The sequence below is a fragment of the Phaseolus vulgaris genome, chromosome 10 (assembly GCF_000499845.2).
Source record: "Phaseolus vulgaris cultivar G19833 chromosome 10, P. vulgaris v2.0, whole genome shotgun sequence".
Classification (NCBI taxonomy): Eukaryota; Viridiplantae; Streptophyta; class Magnoliopsida; order Fabales; family Fabaceae; genus Phaseolus; species Phaseolus vulgaris.
In genome coordinates this window covers 21325661-21343553 of record NC_023750.2, presented here as the reverse complement: position 1 = coordinate 21343553, position 17893 = coordinate 21325661, and positions in this window count along the sequence as shown.

The following is a 17893-nucleotide window of genomic DNA, read 5'->3' as shown; positions in this document are numbered from 1 at the left end:
GAACGCCGCGAGAAGCCATAAGTCCCTGACGCAAGAACTCTGAGATCGCCGAGAATTAGAGCATGCCGAGGAGAGAAGGTGAATGTGATGTAGGTCTGCACTACCCATGAGCCAGACACTTGGATAACACAGACAAGCGTTGCCTGGCAGATGGCCTTCTCCCGCTGGATCCGACTGAGGCTAGGAAGGTAAAGAAGAATTCTAGCAAGTAACCCTGATTGATGGCGATCTGTACGGTTTGGGTTCACTCACCCGCTCCTGGAATGTATACACGGCGAGAAGTGCACGAGAATCATGGCGGAGCTCCACGAAGGTATATGCGGAAGCCACGTCGGGGGTCGAGCTCTGGCCGCGAGGACTCTCCGTGCAGGATACTACTGGCCATCCATGAAAGAAGATTGCAAGAAGTATGCCCAATGTTGTAAACAATGCCAGCAGCACGCCGATTGGCATAAGGCGCCTCCCGAGGAGTTAAAGTCGATTTATAGCCCTTGGCATTTCATACCTGGGGAATCGACATCCTGGGACCTTTCCCGCTGGCGATCAGGCAGATGAAGTACTTGGTGGTGGCGATTGAATAATTCACCAAGTGGATCGAAGCAGAACCAGTGGCCCAGATCACCGCACACAAGATCGAAGGTTTCGTGTGGAAGAACATCGTGTGCCGGTTTGGAGTGCCTAAACGCCTGGTGTCGGATAATGGGACTCAGTTTGCAAGCCACCTGTTGAAGAAGCTCTGCGAAGGGGTGGGAATTCAACAAGTGTTTGCATCCGTCGAGCACCCTCAGACAAACGGCCAGGTGGAGTCAGCTAATCGGGTGTTGTTGAGAGGTTTGAAGAGAAGGCTTGAGAAAGCCAAGGGAAGTTGGGCTGAGGAGGTACCCCGTATAGTCTGGGCGTACCACACCACCGAGCAGTCAGGAACCCATGAGACCCCGTTCAGCTTGGTCTATGGGTGTGATGCTATGATCCCAGTAGAGATCCAGGAGAGCTCGCCGAGATTCCAGAACTTCGTAGAGGAAGACTCGAATGAAGAGAGAAGGCTGAACCTGGATCTATTGGACGAGGTCAGGGAAGATGCGAGACTGAAAGCTGAGGCGGTGAAGAGGAGGATCGAACGAAGATACAACTCGAAGGTGATGCCAAGGCAGTTTAGAGAGGGCGATCTGGTGATGAGGAAGGCCCACCAGTACGAGATGGATAATAAACTGTCGCCCAAGTGGACTGGACCGTTCAGAATAACCGAGGCGCTCGGGAACGGCGCCTGCCGCTTAGAGACGCTGGAAGGAGGGGCGATTCCTCACACCTGGAACGCCACGCACCTGAAGTTGTACTATAGTTAAGAGCTTTGTAAGTAAAGACAAACACAAAGGTCATATTACAATGTCTCTGATGAAACAGTTTGAAGGGGGCACTCTTTTTTCCCTAAGGAGGGTTTTTAATGAGGCCACCCAATAAAAGAAGAGTTTTCGAAGTATAAGGCGTTTTCAGATTGCATGTTTGCTTTTTCCCAAAAGTTTTGAAGAAAGACCTTGTCGCTTGTACGTGATTTAAGGCAAGTAAAGATATATCGCATGTTTTCTAAAAAGTTTTTAAGTCCTCATCGTTTTTCGGCGATTGGAGGCACCAGTTAAAGTTTTTAAGTCCTCATCGTTTTTCGGCGATTGGAGGCACCAGTAAAAGTTTTTAAGTCCTCATCGTTTTTCGGCGATTGGAGGCACCAGTAAAAGTTTTTAAGTCCTCATCGTTTTTCGGCGATTGGAGGCACCAGTAAAAGTTTTTAAGTCCTCATCGTTTTTCGGCGATTGGAGGCACCGGTTAAAGTTTTGAAGTCCTCATCGTTTTTTGGCGATTGGAGGCACCAGTTAAAGTTTTAAAGTCCTCATCGTCTTTCGGCGATCGGAGGCACCAGATGAAAGACCTCAACGCCCTCGCGCGTTCTGAGCAAGATAAAGACCTCCTCGCCGTCGAGCGAGTAGAGGCGAGGAAGAGTAAAAAGTCCTCAGTGTTTCTGGGGGCGAGAAGATGTAACCCCTGGGGCAATGTAGAGGCACCAGTAAAAAGTCCTCAGTGTTTCTGGGGGCGAGAAGATGTAACCCCCTGGGGCAATGTAGAGGCACCAGTAAAAAGTCCTCCGTGTTTCTGGGGGCGAGAAGATGTAACCCCTGGGGCAATGTAGAGGCGCCAATAAAAAGTCCTCCGTGTTTCTGGGAGCGAGAAGATGTAACCCCTGGGGCAATGTAGAGGCGAGTTAAAGACCTTCTCGCCGATGAGCGAGTTCAGGCAAGTTAAAGACCTTCTCGCCGATGAGCGAGTTCAGGCAAGTTAAAGACCTTCTCGCCGATGAGCGAGTTCTGGCAAGTTAAAGACCTTCTCGTCGATGAGCGAGTTCAGGCGAGTTAAAGACCTTCTCGCCGATGAGCGAGTTCAGGCAAGTTAAAGACCTTCTCGCCTACATGCGAGCTTAGGCAAGATAAAATCCTTCTCGTCTCGAACGAGTTCAGGTATGGTGCAGAGGGTGGAAGAAGTTTGGAAGGTGGCTGATCCTGCCGGCAACTCGAACGTGGAGGAATCGCTTCGTGGCACTCTCTGCCCTGTCTACGCGACTGCGTCTTCTGCGGAATCACCCTCCGAACTTTCTCTCAGATGTCTTCAAATGTGACCTGCAAAACACACAGACGGCGCCTCTAGCGGCCGTTTGCACTCCGACGATCAAGTTAGTCCAACAGAACCACCAGAAACTGGAAACTAGTAATGTGTGTGTGAGAAAAAACTTGCACTCTCTTTTTCGTCTCTCTTTTTTTTTCCTCCCCCCACACTCTCACTCTGATTCTCCCTTTTATCTCTCTTTCCCTGCTTCTGGGCATAACAGAATTCTGTTATGCTTTTCTGGCATGTGTCAGAACCCTGTTATGCTTTTCAGAGAAAGCGTACCTTCAGAATCAGCAATGGGGAGCGTGAAAGTCTGCGCATGTCTGCGCTTGGCTGCGCCTATTTGTACCTTTAGTGGTACGGAGTGCTCTTTTGTCTGGACCGCACCCCTCTCAGATGATGACACGTGGAGGCCTGCAACTCACATCTAACCACACACGTGTCACTTACTGGAAGGGCTCTAGCACCTTTCTTTGTCTGCCTAAGTTACGCCCTTGCGGAGTAACTTAGGATGCTTCTCTTATCTGGGTAAATCGCATACTCTTAGGAGAACGTCGGGTGTGGCTGGTCTAGGCACACTCACCAAACGTTACTCTCTGCGTAGGCGACTTACCCTTCACGATGCCACGCACGTAATGGGTTGAGGGAATCACCAATCACCGACTGGCTTACTAGTTCCCTCAGGCCACTCTCGTGCATGATTCCTTGAGGTGTGCTCATGCGAGGTCCATGCGTAACGCTCTCGCTGGGAACCTTAGTCCCAGTTTAACTGCGTGTAACACGAGACCCCGATGACAATGCACCCGATGACTGATCAGTGTTTATTCGCTTATCGCGCTCTGCCTCCAGGCGTGAGTCTGGGAACTGGTCTGCTGGTGGTCACTTGGCTACTGACCACCGATCACCATCCTGGGTGATCTATCCCCCGACCTCTCTGCCGCCTGATCTGTCGGTGGTAACTTGGTTACTGACTACCGATCACCTCTCTTGGCGATCGTCCCCCCGACCTCTCTGCCACCTGGTCCACGTGTCACCCTTCGAGTGGTCCACGTGGTTCTCTACTGCTGACGTCATCGACTACCGATGACCGATCGGATCACAAGCCCCCCAGTCTCGAGTCGAGAACTCGTTCTCAGCGAAGAGACTAAGTGGTCGTGCCCCCAGTCCACGTGGCAAGTGGGGCCGCCTCACTTGCCACCTCACGTGCTGCTTCTTTAACGTTTGGGCTCCCTTTCTTAATCTCGCGACACGTGGCGCCTTCAACGGCCAGCGTTGTGCATCGCTAGCGCTTCTCTTATTCAAATTGGCGCGCCCTTTCACGGTTCCTCCATCTTCTTCATTCGACTCTCAGACTCTCTGCGAACTTCTCCTCTGCGCACCCATCTTTCTTCAAATTCTCTGCCTCCCAATCTCTTGCGATCATTCAAAGGTATGGTTTTTCTTTTCCCTGGCCCCTTTTTGGTCATCTTTACCGATTGCATTTATCATTCTAGTTATCATGCATTCATCTTCCCCATTTCCCTCTCTCGAACCCGCGCTAGGGTTTTTTCAGGCTCTTACTCTGGCTTCTGCTTCTTCTTCTTCTTCTTTTCATTTGGGCATCTCCTTTTCCTTTCCCTTTCTGTTTTCACCGAAACATTCATCATTCCTCCTTCTCCCATTTATTCTGACTTTTTCGTTTTTCCTCCATTTGCAGCTATCTCACGATGGCTCGCTTGAAACAAACTGCGCGCATCATTGCTTCTTCTTCTGGTGCACAGCCTTCCGCGAGTGCGCCAGCTCCACCACCGCCTGTGGCTACCTCCTACCACGACAACGCCAGGGTCTACCAATGGGCTCCCCTGGCATTGCTCGCCGAAACCTCCACTCTACTGCCTGAGGGCCATCTCAAGTCCCTGCTAAGTCGCAACCCCGATGAGCCTTCCTACTCCATCGACAGGGAGAACGACTTCAACATTCAAATTCGCATCCCTCCTCGAGGGATGCCTATCTGCGTAGATGACAGGGCCACCAATGGGGTGCCCTTTGTCTTCATCTACTCCGCCATTTTCAAAAGACTAAAGTTGCGCCTCCCTTTCACTTTCTTCGAAAAGGAGTTGATGATGGAGTTAAACGTCGCGCCCTGCCAACTCCATCCAAATGCCTGGGCCTTCATCCGGGCGTTTCAAATCCTCTGCAGTCATTTCGGGCACAACGCCTCCGTGGACGTGTTCCTTTACTTCTTCGAAGCGAAGAACCCTGGGGACAGGTCCTGGGTGAGTCTGAACGGGGTTGCTGGACGGGTGCTCCTGGGCCTGTACCAGCAATCCTTCAAAGATTGGAAGGGCAGATTCTACATGATATCTGCTACCCCTCAAAGTCCAAGCCTGCTCGAGGGGTACCCCCTCTACTGGGTTCCTGGAGTCGAGTTCAAGAAATCCAGGGACCTCGAAGCTATGGCCCCCTACGAGCGCGAGCTATGTGGGCTGCTCCTGGGGGCCAAGTACAACTCCGCTCGCCTCATCAAAGATGAATTTGATGTGGTGGCTCTGAAAAAATATATAGGTAGCCTTCCTTGCACTTCTTCGGATACCTGCACTTTTTCATGCATACTTTTATGTGTTCTTTAACTTACTTGCATATCTTGGTCATCTAACCCTTCCCTTTTCCATGTATGCAGACTCGATGACGGGGAAAGACAGGAAGCTGGCCCTGCTGGAGCTTGCCAAACGTAGGGGAGCCAAGGGCACTGGTTCCTCTTCCTCTACAACTGAGCCCATTGCGGCCCCTCCACTCTCGGTCGCGCCAGCTGAAGGCCCCGAGCCAAGGAAGAAAAGGAAGAGGCTGGTGAAGGCTTCCGCTTCAACCGCTGCTGCTACTGCTGCTTCAACTGAAGAGGAGAGCTCAGGCTCTCCTCTGGTACACCGCCAAAGGAAAAGGTCAGCGGTTGAGGGGGCCTCATCTCTCCAGCCTGGAGAGATTGAGGTGGTGGAAGTAGAGGAAGGGTCTTCCCCTCCTCCCTGCGCTCAAACTGCCACAGAGCCCACCAGCCTTCCTTCTCCAGGCCACCAGCTGCCTCCAACTACCCAACTACTATCTTCCCCCCCAGCAGGCCAATCACCTGGTCTATCCGCTCATCTTGCTGGGGGCGCTTCTGCCCAGGCTGGGGGTGCACCACCACCACTGCTGCCAATCCCTAACATCGCTGCTGAATGTGGTGGGTCTAGCTCGCGCCCAAGCGCTTCTGGGGCCACCCACGAGAACTTCAGCAGGGTCATCACCCTGGTTCGAAAGCTCATAAGCAACCGGGAGCTTGTCGAGTGGAGTGGTGATGAGGTGGATATGCACCTGGCCAAGCAGGTGGTGCTCTCTCTGGAGTTTTCCACCCAGCATCGCAAGCAACTAGCCCTGGAGAAGAGGGTGAAGGATCTTGAGCATGACAAGGAGTCACTGCGAAGTGACTTTGAAGCTGCCCAGGGATCTGTGGAGTTGATGCGGGGCATGGTGGAGAAAGCTAGGAGGGAGTACCTAGCGCAGGTCCAAGAGACCATCAAGACAGAGATCTTGATGGGGGAAGCTGTTAGCTCCTTGGACTGCACGGTGGTTGAGCTTAAGGCCGAGACTTCCTCCCTGTGCCAACAGAACACTCAGCTATTGGGGGAGCTCGAGTCCGCCAAAGAAGCAGCTGCTGCTGGGGAGAAAAGACTTGAGGAGGTGGTGGGCAAACTGTCTGAGGCTGCCTCCTCCCTTGCTGCCGTCACCACTGAGAGGGATGCTGCGGAGGCTTCAAAGCAAGAACTGGAGGTGGAGAAGGCTGATTTGATGAACGTGGGTGCTGATGCCCTTACAGACGGATTCGAGCTAGCACTCGAGCAAATCAAATGCGTTCTCCCGGACCTGGACCTCTCGCAGTTCAGCATCTACCATGAAGTGGTGGATGGAAAGCTCATCCCCCCTGCTCCTTAAACCCTTCTTTTCTCTGTAAATTTAGCTTATGTACAGTTTTTCTTTCTTCGCACTTTGGAATTGTATAAGACTTGGCTATGAATGTAAACTCTCAATTTGTATGAGCTTCTTTTGTTGCATAAGTTTCTTCCCTTGTATTTTCTTTGAACTTCACTTATCTTTATGTGCGTGACTAACTGTTAGCTAGTTTAGGTTCAGCGCGATCTTGGGCTTTACCTTTCCTTTCGCACACGACTAAGTGTTAACCAGCTTAGGCTTAGCGCGATCTTGAGCTTCGTCTTTTACTTTGCGCACGACTAAGTGTTAACCAGCTTAGGCTTAGCGCGATCTGCTTCTCTTACTCTTTTGCTTCTGCTTGATCACGACTGGCTATTCCCTCAGCTTGGTGTTTAACAGTCCTCGTGCGCTGCTTTGCACTACTAGCCAATTACCGACGACTCATCAGTGATCGCTCTTTAGTCTTTACTTAGCTTTCTCTGTCGCTCTAGCGCTAAGTGCATAAAGGACTTTGACATCGATCGCTCAAGGTGATGCCTCGTCTTGGGGAAAGAAAAGTGTTTCTCGCTAACCCCTTTTACTTTCCCCAAGGTCATCACCCTTTGGCGGGTTGAGTCGCTCATTCCCGGTCTCACTCCTGGGGTGAGAAGGGTTTCTGACTAAGAGTCTTACTGGGCCAATATTGGTGTATGCCAAGTGGGTAAGGACGTTTTGTCAAAACCTTTCCTTTCCCCCCCTTGGTCTTACTAGCACCCCTGGCTTTTCAAACCTTTAACTGCTTGCGCTCACACCTGGGGTGAGGAAGACTTAGATTGGTGCCAGTACTTGCGCCTAGGGCAAGTAGGGCCTAACCAATCACCTGCACTTGCACCTGGGGCAAGGAGGATTTTAACTTTAATACTTGAGCACGCTTTATATGCTGGAATTTTTTCTTTAATTGGGTGGCCTCGTTAAAAACCCTCATTTGGGAAAAGAGTGCCCCCTTGTCTGTTCAACTGTTTCCACTACATACAAACATGCATCTTTTAGCGCGAGAACGCCTATTACTGTACAACTTTAACTGAAATAAAATTTTAAATGGGTGGCGTTCCATGTTCTGGGGATTGCTCCTCCTTCCAAAGTCTCTAGGCGATAGGCTCCGTTCTCTAATGTCTCCACCACTCTGTACGGGCCTGTCCACTTTGGGGATAACTTGTTCTGCATGTCATTCTGATGCACCTTTCTCATCACCAGATCACCTTCCTGGAAACGCCTGGGCCTCACTTTAGAGTTGTGCCTCCGCTCCACTCTTCTCTTCACAGCTTCAGCACTGACTCTGGCCTCTTCCCGCACTTCGTCTAGCAGATCCAGATTCACCTTACGCTCTTCATTGGACTCTTCAGCAACGAAGTTCAAGAATCTGGGGGAGCTCTCCTGTATTTCCACAGGAATCATGGCGTCTGTCCCATAGACAAGGCTGAAGGGTGTCTCATGGGTGCTGGACTGTGGGGTGGTGTGATAAGACCATACAATTCTGGGGACCTCCTCTGCCCAGCCTCCTTTGGCCTTGTCTAGTCTTCGCTTTAGCCCCCTGAGCAGCACTCGATTTGCTGACTCCACCTGCCCATTTGTTTGTGGGTGCTCCACTGAAGCGAAAACCTGTTGTATCTTTAACTCTTCACACATCTTCCTCAGCTGATGACTTGTGAACTGGGTGCCATTGTCGGAAACCAGCCTCTTGGGTATTCCGAAGCGGCAGACAATGTTCTTCCAGACGAAGTGTTCGACTTTCTGTGCGGTGATGTGTGCAACTGGCTCTGCCTCCACCCACTTAGTGAAATATTCGATGGCCACAATGAGGAACTTCATCTGCCTTGTCGCCAGGGGAAAAGGTCCTAGGATGTCAATCCCCCATGTATGGAATGGCCACGGGCTATGGATGGACCTCAACTCCTCAGGGGGTGCCTTGTGCCAATCTGCATGCAGCTGACATTGTTTGCATCGCTGAGCAAACCTTATGCAATCTTCCTTCAGCTTTGGCCAGTAGTACCCCGCGCGGAGTACTCTACTTGCCAAAGCGCGACCACCTACATGGCTTCCGCACACCCCCTCGTGCAGCTCAGACATAAGTCTGGTGCATTGCTCGCCGTGTACACAGATCTGCACAGGGTGAGAAAATCCAAATCTAAATAGGCTTCCATCTATAAGAGTAAACTTACTTGAACCCCTCTTTATTCTTTTTGCCTCTGCCAGATCGAGCGGGAGTACACCATCTTCTAAGTATAGCTGGTATGGCGTCATCCAGGTGTCGGGTTCCTTCTCCGCATGAACCTCCATCGACTCATCGGTCTTTGAGGGTCGCGATCTCACCCTCGGTGCTCTTAGCGTTTCTTGGGTCAACGACCGATGACCGATCGTTAGACGCTCCATTGACTTGCGTACGTGAAGCACCTGGTTGTCTGATACGAACGCGCGCGGCACCTTCAGGGTCTCCTGAATGACGGTCCTCTGCTTCCCCCCCTTGCCTGAGCTGGCCAACTTGGCAAGCAGGTCTGCTCGGGCATTCTGCTCTCTTGGCACGTGCACTAACTCAAACTCGGCGAAGGACGTCTTTAGGAGCTGCACATACTCCAGGTAGGCTGCCATCTGGGGGTCCTTTGCTTGGAACTCCCCGGTAACCTGCCCGGTGACCAGTAACGAATCGCTCTTGGCCAGCAGATTTCTTGCTCCCATTTCTCTTGCTAACAACATTCCTGCAATCAGGGCCTCATACTCCGCCTGATTGTTGCTAGCTTTGAAGGCGAAGCGGAGGGACTGCTCGATCAGTACCCCATTTGGTCCTTCCAGGATGACTCCCGCGCCGCTTCCCTGCTGATTAGAGGAGCCATCCACCGATAACACCCATCGGAAATTTAGCCCTTCTGTAGGTGTCGCGATGGATGATAGCTCGACTACGAAGTCCGCGAACACCTGCCCCTTGATCGGTCCTCGGGGCTCGTACTGAATATCAAATTCCGACGATTCTACTGCCCATTTGACCATCCTGCCTGCTACATCAGGTTTCTTCAATACGTTCTGGATAGGCAGATCAGTCATCACGACCACTGTGAAGCTGTGGAAGTAATGCCTGAGTCTTCTGGCTGAAAACACCACCGCCAGAGCAGCCTTCTCGAGGGCCTGGTACCTTGTTTCAGGGCCTTGCAGCACCTTACTCACGAAGTAAACAGGCCTCTGGGCCTGGTCCTGCTCTTGCACCAGGACTGAACTGACTGCCCTCTCCGTAACAGCAAAGTATAGACGAAGAGGGATGCCTACCTGGGGCTTTCGCAGGACTGGTGGGCTCGCCAGGTACCCCTTTAGCTTGACGAAAGCCTCCTCGCACTCCTGTGTCCAGAGAAATCTGCTGTTGCGTTTGAGACACTGGAAGTATGGGTGACCTTTCTCCCCACCAGCGGACATAAATCGGGACAGTGCTGCCAAGCGACCGGTGAGCTGCTGCACCTCCTTCACCGTCGTTGGGCTCCTCATTGCCACGATCGCCGCACACTTCTCCGGGTTAGCTTCGATTCCTCGCTCTGTCAAGAGGAAACCTAAGAACTTCCCAGCCTCCACACCGAATATGCATTTCTCAGGGTTGAGCTTCAGCCTATACTTGGCAATGGTGGTGAATAGCTCTTCCAGATCAGCTGCATGATGCTTCTTCTCTTGGGACGTAACCACCATGTCATCTACATAAGCGTGTACGTTCCTTCCCAGCATGGGCGAGAGCACCCTATCCATGAGCCGCTGGTAGGTAGCCCCCGCATTCTTCAACCCAAATGGCATGACCTTGTAGCAATAGCAAGACCGTTCCGTCATAAACGCGGTCTTGCATTCGTCCATTGGGTGCATCCTGATCTGGTTATACCCCGAGAAAGCGTCCAAGAAGCTGAGTAGCTTTCCCCCCGAGGCGCTATCAACTAGAGCATCTATACTGGGTAGGGGGTAAGAATCCTTGGGGCACGCCTTGTTGAGGTCAGTGAAGTCCACGCACATTCTCCACTTGCCGCTTGCCTTCTGCACCAGTACCACATTCGCTAGCCACTCGGGGTACTGGATTTCTCTGATATGCCTTGCGACAAAGAGCTTCTGCGCTTCGTCGTGGATCACCTTCCTCTTCTCCTCGTTGAATTTCCTTCTCCTCTGTCGCACCGGTCGAACCATGGGGTCCATCGACAGACGATGGCAGAGGAAATCGGGGTCGATTCCTGGCATGTCGGATGCTGACCATGCAAAGGCATTCATGTGCTTCTCAATCACACCCATGATCAGCCTTCGCTCTTCTTCAATGAGGGATCCCCCCAACTTGAATTTTCTTCCCCTGATGTCCACTTCGACCCATCCTTCAGCTGGGTGGGGCCTTCTCTCACTGGCAATGACCGCTTTCGCGATCCCTGACTCGCGAGGAGTGATCGTGCCTTCCTCTTCTTCTTCAACTTGGGCTACCTGGGAGCCCCCCACCGCAGCGTTCTCCATCCTCTGAGCGCCTTGTGTCTCCCTGACCGCCAATCGCTCTTCGTGCACGCCTGGTGGTGGTTTTGTGGTGACATGGCACACACTTCTTTTTTGCTTCAAGCTATTCTCATAACAGCGTCTTGCCTCTGCCTGATCCGACTTGATGGTTATCACGGTCCCTTCCATCGACGGCAGCTTCAACTTCATATGCCTTGTCGATGGTATTGCGCCCAGTCTATTGAGCGTTGGCCTCCCCAACAGGACATTGTACGCAGAAGGGGCGTTCACCACCAGGTACTTTATCTTTTCAGTGCGGGCTGTCGTTCCATCAGTGAACGTTGTCCTCAGCTCGATGTATCCCCGCACTTCTACCTGATCCCCTGCAAAACCGTAGAGACAACCAGTATACGGTCTTAACTGATCAGGGGACAACTGTAGCTTGTTGAATGTTGGCCAGAACATGACATCCGCCGAGCTTCCTTGATCTACGAGTACTCTATGCACCCGTCTTCCTGCTGTGATGAGAGAAATGACCACAGGGTCGTTGTCGTGCGGGACAACGTCCCGTAGGTCAGCTTTCCTGAAGATAATGTCCACCTCAGGGTAATGACTCTCATTCACTGCATCTACCGCCATCACCGATCGAGTGTATCTCCTTCTTTGTGAAGCTGTGCATCCCCCACCAGAGAAGCCTCCAGCGATCGTCTGCACTTCCCCATGCACAGGGACTTCATGCTGTTGCTCTCCAGTTTGGGATCCTAACGCGCGATCACCCTGCGGCTCACGCAGGAAATCTGCTAGAAAACCAGACTTCACCAACTCTGCCAGTTGGTGTCCCAGCGCCAAACAGGAATGAAGTGTATGGCCAAAGGCCTGATGAAACTCACACCATTCATTCTTCTTCCTTCCAAGTACCTTATCTGTCTTCTCTGGTACTCGTAGTCTTGCTGCTACGGCAGGAAGGGCGATGAGATCCGCCAATCGCACCATGAAGTTGTATCTCGGGGGTGCGTTATTCTCCCTTGCACGCCCCTTGCTCTGGTCTTTGCCTGGTGCATAGGGACGAGGTTTTTCCCGCACCTTCTTCCCCTCTTTGGCCTCATGCACCCTTGCTTGCTGTGGCTTTCCTTGCCCTCCACACGGTCTGGGTGGTGCAGCACTTCCCCTCTTCTCAGAAACCTCTGTTTCTGCCACTATGTGCGCCACCGCACGTCGTCGGATCTCTGCAAAGGTGCTGGGATAGCTCCTGATGAGAGACTCGCTGAAAGGGCCAGGCAGCACTCCCTTCTTAAACGCGTGCACAAGCATATCTTCATTTTTGTTGGGTAGTCTAACCACTTGTGCCCCAAAGCGGTTGAGGTAGTCCTTCAGCAACTCCCCCTGGTATTGGCGCACGTCGAACAGATCGTAGGACACCACTGCAGGTGCCTTGTTGATGATGTATTGTTCAGTGAAGAGCTTCGAGAACTGAGAGAAAGACGTGATATGCCCTTCTGGTAAACTCACGAACCACTCCATGGCGATTCCGCTCAATGTGCTCATGAACATCTTACAGTACACAGCGTCTGAGCCCCCAGACAACATCATCTGGGTGTGGAATGCCGTCAGATGCGCCTCCGGGTCTTCTACCCCCTTGAACGACGCTTTTACCCCCACCAGGTTGGGAGGCACCATGGTTCCCATGATCTCAGGGGAGAATGGCATGGGAAATGCCCTTGGAGGTGAGGGCTGCCTAGACACCCTTTCGTCAACAACGTGCTCCCTCTGCGCCTGCAGCGTCCTTCTCAACTCTTCGTTGACACGATTCAGCTCGTCGTTCCTGCTTTGCGACGCAGGCAACTCCGTCTGCATCCTTTCTTGTTCAACTTTTGACGCTGCAGCGTTATCCTGCAGCGGGCGCACCATTTCCAGGACCTGCGCCATTGTCACAGCTCCTTCGTCAGCGGATGGTGCAGGTGATGGTTGTCTATTTCTAGGCATCTTCTCTATCAAAGAAACTGATAAAACTCTGGTGAGCTTTAAAACTGTGGTATATATGGGACAACGATTCACTCGGTCCCCACGGTGGGCGCCAAATGATCCTGTCGGCAACTCGAACGTGGAGGAATCGCTTCGTGGCACTCTCTGCCCTGTCTACGCGACTGCGTCTTCTGCGGAATCACCCTCCGAACTTTCTCTCAGATGTCTTCAAATGTGACCTGCAAAACACACAGACGGCGCCTCTAGCGGCCGTTTGCACTCCGACGATCAAGTTAGTCCAACAGAACCACCAGAAACTGGAAACTAGTAATGTGTGTGTGAGAAAAAACTTGCACTCTCTTTTTCGTCTCTCTTTTTTTTTCCTCCCCCCACACTCTCACTCTGATTCTCCCTTTTATCTCTCTTTCCCTGCTTCTGGGCATAACAGAATTCTGTTATGCTTTTCTGGCATGTGTCAGAACCCTGTTATGCTTTTCAGAGAAAGCGTACCTTCAGAATCAGCAATGGGGAGCGTGAGAGTCTGCGCATGTCTGCGCTTGGCTGCGCCTGTCTGTACCTTTAGCGGTACGGAGTGCTCTTTTGTCTGGACCGCACCCCTCTCAGATGATGACACGTGGAGGCCTGCAACTCACATCTAACCACACACGTGTCACTTACTGGAAGGGCTCTAGCACCTCTCTTTGTCTGCCTAAGTTACGCCCTTGCGGAGTAACTTAGGATGCTTCTCTTATCTGGGTAAATCGCATACTCTTAGGAGAACGTCGGGTGTGGCTGGTCTAGGCACACTCACCAAACGTTACTCTCTGCGTAGGCGACTTACCCTTCACGATGCCACGCACGTAATGGGTTGAGGGAATCACCAATCACCGACTGGCTTACTAGTTCCCTCAGGCCACTCTCGTGCATGATTCCTTGAGGTGTGCTCATGCGAGGTCCATGCGTAACGCTCTCGCTGGGAACCTTAGTCCCAGTTTAACTGCGTGTAACACGAGACCCCGATGACAATGCACCCGATGACTGATCAGTGTTTATTCGCTTATCGCGCTCTGCCTCCAGGCGTGAGTCTGGGAACTGGTCTGCTGGTGGTCACTTGGCTACTGACCACCGATCACCATCCTGGGTGATCTATCCCCCGACCTCTCTGCCGCCTGATCTGTCGGTGGTAACTTGGTTACTGACTACCGATCACCTCTCTTGGCGATCGTCCCCCCGACCTCTCTGCCACCTGGTCCACGTGTCACCCTTCGAGTGGTCCACGTGGTTCTCTGCTGCTGACGTCATCGACTACCGATGACCAATCGGATCAGTGGCTAAGGTAGGTTCGAAGAGAACGCCTAGTCAACCGGTCTTTTGTTCTGAAGTTCAGGGAGGTAAAGAAGGATCCCAAAAGGCGTTTCTACCCCCAGACAAAGAAACAATGGCCAAAGCATGAGGCTAGAAAGAAGCTGATATCACCAAGAGTCTTTGGCGATCGAGAAGAGTTCAAACAGCGGCGAGAAGGTTAAAAGACCTGTTTGGTGAAGCAGGTCGAGTGGAGCGGTGTTCAAGCCAGTGACTGAGTTACAGTTCATTGCTTGAGGGATATTTTTACGATAAGGTTAATTGCCTTAAGGTTACGAATTGTTAAGTGTTTGTTGCTTAAGGCTGAAGTGATCCGAAGCAGTTAAGTCAAAGGTTGTACCTACAGTTTTCCTAAGTCATTTCTTTGAAATTAAACAAGCAAGGAAAGTTGAAGCGAGTGGAGGAGTTATAAAAGGGAAAACGTAGCCTTTGTCATTAACAGTTAACAGTTCAGAGCATATACACGAAGGGACATAAAGTTTATTACAAGTTATAATACAAGGGAAAGCACAAAGGTAGCAGATGAAGAAGAGTTGATTAGTCTTCAGCAGGAACGACTTTTCCATCCACCACTTCATTGTTCAGCGACACCATGCTGAGATCCAGGTCGGGGAACAGGCAAGCAAATTGTTCCCGCGCAGCTTCGAATCCAGCAGTCAGGATTTGAGCGGAGTTCAGCTTGAGTTCTTCAATTTGCTTCTGAAGTTCCTCAATCCGCTTCTTGAGGTCTTCAGTTTGCTCTTTCAGCTCTTTATTCTGTTGCTCCAGCTCTTCAACCTGTTTCTTGAGTTGTTCATTGATCTCTTGAGCCTGGAGAAGGTCTTCAGTAACCTTTTTGGATTCCGCTTGCGCTTGGGCCAGTTCAGCAACTGCCTTTCCTTTCTCTTCGTTGGCTTTAGCAAAGCTATGGCGTCGTCCCTCGCCTTTTCCACCTGCCCAAGGAGGGTCTCTCGGTCGGCTGACCTTTTCTCTAGTTTTTGCACCTTGACGGCGTCAGCCTTCATGAGAGCCTCCAGGTCAACCACTCTGACGCGAAGGGGCACAATCTTGCTCTCCAGTTCGACCTTCTCATGAGCAAGTTGATGCACCTTGTGGCGAAGGTCAGCGGCCTCCTTGCGCGCCAGCCTGAGCTCGGTGTTCATGGCATCTTCCACTCGGGAGTGTTCGATTTCTGCGAGCGTCAGGCTGAAAGACAACTTCTCCACCTCGACCCTCATGGTGCTGTTTTCGGTTTTGAGGTTGAAGAGGTCGTCTTGGAGCCTCCTGGTTGAGCTCTCCACAACTCTGGTTATGATCGCCGGGATATCTTCCGCTATGGTCTTCAGCTTGGCAGTTAGAGGCTCCCACATCCTTGTGACCTCCAAAGGGAGGTTTGCTGCTTGGAGAGGCACCAGGTGAGCCTGTTGTTGGTTCTCGTCGCCACCTTCCTTAGCGGGTTCTTCAGTAGGCGCTTCCTGGCGTGGCGACGGAATCGGGGACTCGGTGATCAGAATCGGAGAGGTATGAGCAACCTCATCCCCGATTGGAGCAACTTCTACAGCTGAGGCGTTTGAAGGGAGACCCCCTCCAGCTGACACATATGGTGTAGAGGCGCTTGGGGGGTCCTCCATGAAGTTTGGCTCTTGGGCCTCAACTGCAGGTGGCGCAGTGGCCAGTGGGACCGCTTGGACTGGTGAGGCAGGAGCCCGTGGGAGTGGCGATGATGGAGGAGGAGCAGGCGTCGATGGAGGTGTTGAGGTTGGAAGAGGGGGTGGAGCAGGCGGTGAAGAAGGTGCCACCCTCTTCCTTTTTGAGACCAAACCGTCTTCGGTGGCCTCGTCATCTTCTTCCTCTTCCTCGTGGATCACCTGAGGGGCTTTCCTTTTAGGTCTCTTGAGGACCAATTTCTTGCGTTGGGCAGGTTCCTTGGGTGGTGATCGCCCTTGGACGATGGCTGTCTCCACCACCGAGTTGGGCACCGTTTGAGAACCCGTCGCCAACCCGTGGTTTCGGGCGAGCGCCTTCAGTTCAGCGAGCATGCCTTTGCCCAACATGTTATCTGCATGGAACGAAAATGCATGGGTTAACTCAAGGAAAAAATAAGTGCACAAGGTAGTACACAGCAAAGCAGATGATATGTGCAGGAAAGGTAAAACCAAAGTCTTGCGCATGACGCACAAGACGCCCAGAAACAGCTAAACAAAAGCAGTATTAAAACAACAGTTTTTAATGTTCTAACCTATTCGAATTTCTAGCTGGTCTTCGTAAAATTCGAAGCAGATCAAGGTGCTGGTAAGGAAAGTAATGTTGGCGTCCGCCACCCTTTTCCAGAAGAGACAGAGATCTCTGTCCAATGCTCCCATGCTGTCAGGACTTCTGGGTCTCCTGAAACAGCTCTTGGACTCTTTCTTCCCCTTGTCCACCCAGTACAAGGGGAAGCCGTCGAGAAGGGAGGCGTCCTTGTCATTAGCGCGCACTTGGACGAACTTCCCCTTCCAGTCCTTGTAGGATTGCTGGAAGATAGCAAAGATGGACCTCCCAGCAATCGCGTTCAAGCTAACCCACAGGCGGTCTCCTGGGTGCTTGGCTTCGAAGAGAAACAGGAATACATCCATGGATGCGGGCAACCCCAGGTGGTCGCACATCACTTGAAAAGCTCGAACAAACGCCCAGCTGTTAGGGTGAAGCTGGGCGGCGGCAATGTTGAGCTCGGTAAGGAGTTCCCTCTCGAATCGGGTGAAAGGGAACTTGAGCTTCACCTTCTTGAATAAGGTCGTGTAGACGAAGCAGAAGGGCCCGTCGGCGCTCACCTTGTCATCGGCACAAACAGGCAGATCGGGGGGCAAGGCAGTACCATCATCTTCTCGTCGTGCTCCTTGTGAAATGATTGATGAAGCTCATCCCCCTTAGTCAGCCGCAAAACTGCTCCTGCAGTGTTCACAGAGGATGTCTCCCTCAGAAGGGTCGAGTTGGCCCAGGGATACAAGGTTTTGAAGTCTGGCAGGGGAACGGGGGCTCCTCCGGCGATAGGTGGAGTCGCCTGGGCCAGGACAGGACGGGAAGACGCAGGCCTCTCAGCCTGGGAAGATGAAGCGCCACGAACTCGTGGTGGATCGTGTGCTTGTGAAGGGGGGTTTCTTGATGAAGGAGGAGGATTCGGGGTGATCTTTGTGCGAGTCATGGTTGCAGCTGCAAGGGAAGAAGAAAAGGAAAAATGATCAGGGGTTACAGAGGCTGACTCGATCACAGAAGGAAGGTGAAAAACGAACGAATGTAGGTTCGTTGCGACGATTGACGAAGCCCTAAGTTACGCAGAAGGAGAAATGGAAAAGCAACCCACAGCGTATGCACCAGGCAGTTACAGGATGATGCGAATCGGTTAAAATGCAAGGAAAACCAGCAGAAGAAGGAAAGTAGGTACCTTTTGATGATCAGGAAAACGATGAAGGTTGATGGTGATTCAGAATGCTGGAGAGCGCTGAGAGTTTTTCGCAGAAGAAAGTTAGAGCTTTCGTAAATGCGAGGG